Source organism: Phalangium opilio, unplaced genomic scaffold (genome assembly GCF_054372755.1).
Source record: "Phalangium opilio isolate 3A_F unplaced genomic scaffold, DU_Popi_V2 ptg000022l_1, whole genome shotgun sequence".
Lineage (NCBI taxonomy): Eukaryota > Metazoa > Arthropoda > Arachnida > Opiliones > Phalangiidae > Phalangium > Phalangium opilio.
In genome coordinates, this window is record NW_028324154.1 from 887035 (window position 1) to 894651 (window position 7617).

The following is a 7617-nucleotide window of genomic DNA, read 5'->3' on the forward strand; positions in this document are numbered from 1 at the left end:
AACTGCAGTCGAATGCTCTACCACTGAGCTATTCCTCCTTGTTCATAACCGTAATGTCTAATTAACTAAAATAAAGGCAATGATCCGTGCTTTTACAGGGGGAACTCGGGTTTGAACCACGGACCTTTCGATCTGCAGTCGAATGCTCTACCACTGAGCTATTTCCCCTTGTTCATAACCGTAATGTCTAATTACTTAAAATACAGGCAATGCTCCGTGCTGTTACAGGGGGCACTCGGGTTGGGTTTGGACCAAGTACCTCTCGATCTGCAGTCGAATGCTCTACCACTGAGCTATTCCCCCTTGTTCATAACCGTAATGTCTAATTAACTAAAATAAAGGCAACGCTCCGTGCTGTTACAGGATGAACTCGGGTTTGAACCAAGGACCTCTCGATCTGCAGTCGAATGCTCTACCACTGAGCTATTCCCCCTTGTTCATAACCGTAACGTCTAATTATGTAAAATAAAGGCAATGCTCCGTGCTGTTACAGGGGGAAATCGGGTTTGGACCAAGTACCTCTCGATATGCAGTGGAATGCTCTACCACTGAGCTATTCCGCCTTGTTCATAACCGTAATGTCTAATTAACTAAAATAAAGGCAATGATCCGTGCTGTAACAGGGGGAACTCGGGTTTGAACCAAGTACCTCTCGATCTGCAGTCGAATGCTCTACCACTGAGCTATTCCCCCTTGTTCATAACCGTAATGTCTAATTATGTAAAATAAAGGCAATGCTCCGTGCTGTTACAGGGGGCACTCGGGTTGGGTTTGGACCAAGTACCTCTCGATCTGCAGTCGAATGCTCTACCACTGAGCTATTCCACCTTGTTCATAACCATAATGTCTAATTAACTAAGATAAAGGCAATGATCAGTGCTGTTACAAGGGAACTCAGTTTGAACCAAGGACCTCTCGATCTGCAGTCGAATGCTCTTCCACTGAGCTTTGACCCCTTGTTCATTATCGTAATATCTAATTAACTAAAATAAACGCAATGATCCGTGCTGTTAAAGGGGGAACTCGGGTTTGAACCAAAGAGCTCTCGAACTGCAGTCGAATGCTCTACCACTGAGCTATTCCTCCTTGTTCATAACCGTAATGTCTAATTAACTAAAATAAAGGCAATGCTCCGTGCTGTTACAGGGGGCACTCGGGTTGGGTTTGGACCAAGTACCTCTCGATCTGCAGTCGAATGCTCTACCACTGAGCTATTCCACCTTGTTCATAACCGTAATGTCTAATTAACTAAAATAAAGGCAATGATCAGTGCTGTTACAAGGGAACTCAGTTTGAACCAAGGACCTCTCGATCTGCAGTCGAATGCTCTTCCACTGAGCTTTGACCCCTTGTTCATTATCGTAATATCTAATTAACTAAAATAAACGCAATGATCCGTGCTGTTAAAGGGGGAACTCGGGTTTGAACCAAAGAGCTCTCGAACTGCAGTCGAATGCTCTACCACTGAGCTATTCCTCCTTGTTCATAACCGTAATGTCTAATTAACTAAAATAAAGGCAATGATCCGTGCTTTTACAGGGGGAACTCGGGTTTGAACCACGGACCTTTCGATCTGCAGTCGAATGCTCTACCACTGAGCTATTCCCCCTTGTTCATAACAGTAATGTCTAATTACTTAAAATACAGGCAATGCTCCGTGCTGTTACAGGGGGCACTCGGGTTGGGTTTGGACCAAGTACCTCTCGATCTGCAGTCGAATGCTCTACCACTGAGCTATTCCCCCTTGTTCATAACCGTAATGTCTAATTAACTAAAATAAAGGCAATGATCCGTGCTGTTACAGGGGGAACTCGGGTTTGAACCAAAGACCTCTCGATCTGCAGTCGAATGCTCTACCACTGAGCTATTCCTCCCTGTTCATAACCGTAATGTCTAATTAACTAAAATAAAGGCAATGCTCCGTGCTGTTACAGGATGAACTCGGGTTTGAACCTAGGACCTCTCGATCTGCAGTCGAATGCTCTACCACTGAGCTATTCCCCCTTGTTCATAACCGTAACGTCTAATTATGTAAAATAAAGGCAATGCTCCGTGCTGTTACAGGGGGAAATCGGGTTTGGACCAAGTACCTCTCGATATGCAGTGGAATGCTCTACCACTGAGCTATTCCCCCTTGTTCATAACCGTAATGTCTAATTAACTAAAATAAAGGCAATGATCCGTGCTGTAACAGGGCGAACTCGGGTTTGAACCAAGTACCTCTCGATCTGCAGTCGAATGCTCTTCCACTGAGCTTTCCCCCCTTGTTCATTATCGTAATATCTAATTAACTAAAATCAACGCAATGATCCGTGCTGTTACAGGGGGAACTCGGGTTTGAACCAAAGAGCTCTCGATCTGCAGTCGAATGCTCTACCACTGAGCTATTCCTCATTGTTCATAACCGTAATGTATAATTAACTAAAATAAAGACAATGATCCGTGCTTTTACAGGGGGAACTCGGGTTTGAACCAAGGACCTTTCGATCTGCAGTCGAATGCTCTACCACAGAGCTATTCCCCCTTGTTCATAACCGTAATGTCTAATTACGTAAAATAAAGGCAATGCTCCGTGCTGTTACAGGGGGCACTCGGGTTGGGTTTGGACCAGGTACCTCTCGATCTGCAGTCGAATGCTCTTCCACTGAGCTATTCCTCCTTGTTCATAACCGTAATGTCTAATTAACTAAAATAAAGGCAATGCTCCGTGCTGTTACAGGATGAACTCTGGTTTGAGCCAAAGAGCTCTCGATCTGCAGTCGAATGCTCTACCACTGAGCTATTCCTCCTTGTTTATAACCGTAATGTCTAATTAACTAAAATAAAGGCAATGATCCGTGCTTTTACAGGGGGAACTCGGGTTTGAACCAAGGACCTCTCGATCTGCAGTGGAATGCTCTACCACTGAGCTATTCCCCCTTGTTCATAACCGTAATGTCTAATTATGTAAAATAAAGGCAATGCTCCGTGCTGTCACAGGATGAACTCTGGTTTGAACCAAGGACCTCTCGATCTGCAGTCGAATGCTCTACCACTGTGCTATTCCCAATTGTTCATAACCTTAATGTCTAATTAACTAAAATAAAGGCAATGATCCGTGCTGTAACAGAGGGAACTCGGGTTTGAACCAAGGACCTCTCGATCTGCAGTCGAATGCTCTTTCACTGAGCTTTTCCCCCTTGTTCATTATCGTAATATCTAATTAACTAAAATAAACGCAATGATCCGTGCTGTTACAGGGGGAACTCGGGTTTGAACCAAAGAGCTCTCGATCTGCAGTCGAATGCTCTACCACTGAGCTATTCCTCATTGTTCATAACCGTAATGTCTAATTAACTAAAATAAAGACAATGATCCGTGCTTTTACAGGGGGAACTCGGGTTTGAACCAAGGACCTTTCGATCTGCAGTCGAATGCTCTACCACAGAGCTATTCCCCCTTGTTCATAACCGTAATGTCTAATTACGTAAAATAAAGGCAATGCTCCGTGCTGTTACAGGGGGCACTCGGGTTGGGTTTGGACCAGGTACCTCTCGATCTGCAGTCGAATGCTCTTCCACTGAGCTATTCCTCCTTGTTCATAACCGTAATGTCTAATTAACTAAAATAAAGGCAATGCTCCGTGCTGTTACAGGATGAACTCTGGTTTGAGCCAAAGAGCTCTCGATCTGCAGTCGAATGCTCTACCACTGAGCTATTCCTCCTTGTTTATAACCGTAATGTCTAATTAACTAAAATAAAGGCAATGATCCGTGCTTTTACAGGGGGAACTCGGGTTTGAACCAAGGACCTCTCGATCTGCAGTGGAATGCTCTACCACTGAGCTATTCCCCCTTGTTCATAACCGTAATGTCTAATTATGTAAAATAAAGGCAATGCTCCGTGCTGTCACAGGATGAACTCTGGTTTGAACCAAGGACCTCTCGATCTGCAGTCGAATGCTCTACCACTGTGCTATTCCCAATTGTTCATAACCTTAATGTCTAATTAACTAAAATAAAGGCAATGATCCGTGCTGTAACAGAGGGAACTCGGGTTTGAACCAAGGACCTCTCGATCTGCAGTCGAATGCTCTTTCACTGAGCTTTTCCCCCTTGTTCATTATCGTAATATCTAATTAACTAAAATAAACGCAATGATCCGTGCTGTTAAAGGGGGAACTCGGTTTTGAACCAAAGAGCTCTCAAACTGCAGTAGAATGCTCTACCACTGAGCTATTCCTCCTTGTTCATAACCGTAATGTCTAATTAACTAAAATAAAAGCAATGATCCGTGCTGTTACAGGGGGAACTCGGGTATGAACCGCGGACCTTTCGATCTGCAGTCGAATGCTCTACCACTGAGCTATTCCTCCTTGTTTATAACCGTAATGTCTAATTAACTAAAATAAAGGCAATGCTCCGTGCTGTTACAGGGGGCACTCGGGTTGGGTTATGACCAAGTACCTCTCGATCTGCAGTCGAATGCTCTACCACTGAGCTATTCCCCCTTGTTCATAACCGTAATGTCTAATTAACTAAAATAAAGGCAATGATCCGTGCTGTTACAGGGGGAACTCGGGTTTGAACCAAAGACCTCTCGATCTGCAGTCGAATGCTCTACCACTGAGCTATTCCTCCTTGTTCGTAACCGTAATGTCTAATTAACTTAAATAAAGGCAATGCTCCGTGCTGTTACAGGATGAACTCGGGTTTGAACCAAGGACCTCTCGATCTGCAGTCGAATGCTCTACCACTGAGCTATTCCCCCTTGTTCATAACCGTAACGTCTAATTATGTAAAATAAAGGCAATGCTCCGTGCTGATACAGGGGGAAATCGGGTTTGGACCAAGTACCTCTCGATCTGCAGTGGAATGCTCTACCACTGAGCTATTCCCCCTTGTTCATAACCGTAATGTCTAATTAACTAAAATCAACGCTATGATCCGTGCTGTTACAGGGGGAACTCGGGTTTGAACCAAGTACCTCTCGATCTGCAGTCGAATGCTCTTCCTCTGAGCTTTTCCCCCTTGTTCATTATCGTAATATCTAATTAACTAAAATCAACGCAATGATCCGTGCTGTTACAGGGGGCACTCGGGTTGGGTTTGGACCAGGTACTTCTCGATCTGCAGTCGAATGCTCTTCCACTGAGCTATTCCCCCTTGTTCATAACCGTAATGTCTAATTAACTAAAATAAAGGCAATGCTCCGTGCTGTCACAGGATGAACTCTGGTTTGAACCAAGGACCTCTCGATCTGCAGTCGAATGCTCTACCACTGTGCTATTCCCAATTGTTCATACCCTTAATGTCTAATTAACTAAAATAAAGGCAATGATCCGTGCTGTAACAGAGGGAACTCGGGTTTGAACCAAGGACCACTCGATCTGCAGTCGAATGCTCTTTCACTGAGCTTTTCCCCCTTGTTCATTATCGTAATATCTAATTAACTAAAATAAACGCAATGATCCGTGCTGTTAAAGGGGGAACTCGGTTTTGAACCAAAGAGCTCTCAAACTGCAGTCGAATGCTCTACCACTGAGCTATTCCTCCTTGTTCATAACCGTAATGTCTAATTAACTAAAATAAAGGCAATGATCCGTGCTGTTACAGGGGGAACTCGGGTATGAACCGCGGACCTTTCGATCTGCAGTCGAATGCTCTACCACTGAGCTATTCCTCCTTGTTTATAACCGTAATGTCTAATTAACTAAAATAAAGGCAATGCTCCGTGCTGTTACAGGGGGCACTCGGGTTGGGTTATGACCAAGTACCTCTCGATCTGCCGTCGAATGCTCTACCACTGAGCTATTCCCCCTTGTTCATAACCGTAATGTCTAATTAACTAAAATAAAGGCAATGATCTGTGCTGTTACAGGGGGAACTCGGGTTTGAACCAAGTACCTCTCGATCTGCAGTCGAATGCTCTTCCACTGAGCTTTTCGCCCTTGTTCATTATCGTAATATCTAATTAACTAAAATCAACGCAATGATCCGTGCTGTTACAGGGGAACTCGGGTTTGAACCAAAGAGCTCTCGATCTGCAGTCGAATGCTCTACCACTGAGCTATTCCTCATTGTTCATAACCGTAATGTCTAATTAACTAAAATAAAGACAATGATCCGTGCTGTTACAGGGGGAACTCGGGTTTGAACCAAAGACCTCTCGATCTGCAGTCGAATGCTCTACCACCGAGCTATTCCCCCTTGTTCATAACCGTAATGTCTAATTAACTAAAATAAAGGCAATGATCCGTGCTGTAACAGGGGCAACTCGGGTTGAACCAAGTACCTCTCGATCTGCAGTCGAATGCTCTTCCACTGAGCTTTTCCCCCTTGTTCATTATCGTAATATCTAATTAACTAAACTCAACGCAATGATCCGTGCTGTTACAGGGGGAACTCGGGTTTGAACCAAAGAGCTCTCGATCTGCAGTCGAATGCTCTACCACTGAGCTATTCCTCATTGTTCATAACCGTAATGTCTAATTAACTAAAATAAAGGCAATGATCCGTGCTGTTACAGGGGGAACTCGGGTTTGAACCAAAGACCTCTCGATCTGCAGTCGAATGCTCTACCACTGAGCTATTCCTCCTTGTTCATAACCGTAATGTCTAATTAACTTAAATAAAGGCAATGCTCCGTGCTGTTACAGGGGGAAATCGGGTTTGGACCAAGTACCTCTCGATCTGCAGTGGAATGCTCTACCTCTGAGCTATTCCCCCTTGTTCATAACCGTAATGTCTAATTAACTAAAACAAAGGCAATGATCCGTGCTGTAACAGGGGGAACTCGGGTTTGAACCAAGTACCTCTCGATCTGCAGTCGAATGCTCTTCCACTGAGCTTTTCCCCCTTGTTCATTATCGTAATATCTAATTAACTAAAATCAACGCAATGATCCGTGCTGTTACAGGGGGAACTCGGGTTTGAACCAAAGAGCTCTCGATCTGCAGTCGAATGCTCTACCACTGAGCTATTCCTCATTGTTCATAACCGTAATGTCTAATTAACTAAAATAAAGGCAATGATCCGTGCTTTTACAGGGGGAACTCGGGTTTGAACCAAGGACCTTTCGATCTGCAGTCGAATGCTCTACCACTGAGCTATTCCCCCTCGTTCATAACCGTAATGTCTAATTACGTAAAATAAAGGCAATGCTCCGTGCTGTTACAGGGGCGCTCGGGTTGGGTTTGGACCAGGTACCTCTCGATCTGCAGTCGAATGCTCTTCCACTGAGCTATTCCCCCTTGTTCATAACCGTAATGTCTAATTAACTAAAATAAAGGCAATGCTCCGTGCTGTTACAGGGGGAAATCGGGTTTGGACCAAGTACCTCTCGATCTGCAGTCGAATGCTCTACCACTGAGCTATTCCCCCTTAATCATAACCGTAATGTCTAATTAACTAAAATAAAGGCAATGATCCGTGCTGTAACAGGGGGAACTCGAGTTTGAACCAAGGACCTCTCGATCTGCAGTCGAATGCTCTTCCACTGAGCTTTTCCCCCTTCTTCATTATCGTAATATCTAATTAACTAAAATAAACGCAATGATCCGTGCTGTTACAGGGGGAACTCGGGTTTGAACCAAAGAACTCTCGATCTGCAGTCGAATGCTCTTCCACTGAGCTATTC

General features: G+C 44.3%; 2 non-coding genes across 2 annotated transcripts; both read right to left on the reverse strand.

Annotated features, from left to right (window-relative positions):
• Positions 1–621: 621 nt before the first annotated feature.
• On the reverse strand, positions 622–693 carry TRNAC-GCA (transfer RNA cysteine (anticodon GCA)). Its single transcript has one exon. It is a non-coding gene; the product is annotated as a tRNA-Cys (tRNA).
• Positions 694–7025: 6332 nt separating this feature from the next.
• Positions 7026–7097, reverse strand: TRNAC-GCA (transfer RNA cysteine (anticodon GCA)). Its single transcript has one exon. It is a non-coding gene; the product is annotated as a tRNA-Cys (tRNA).
• Between the last annotated feature and the right edge of the window lie 520 nt (positions 7098–7617).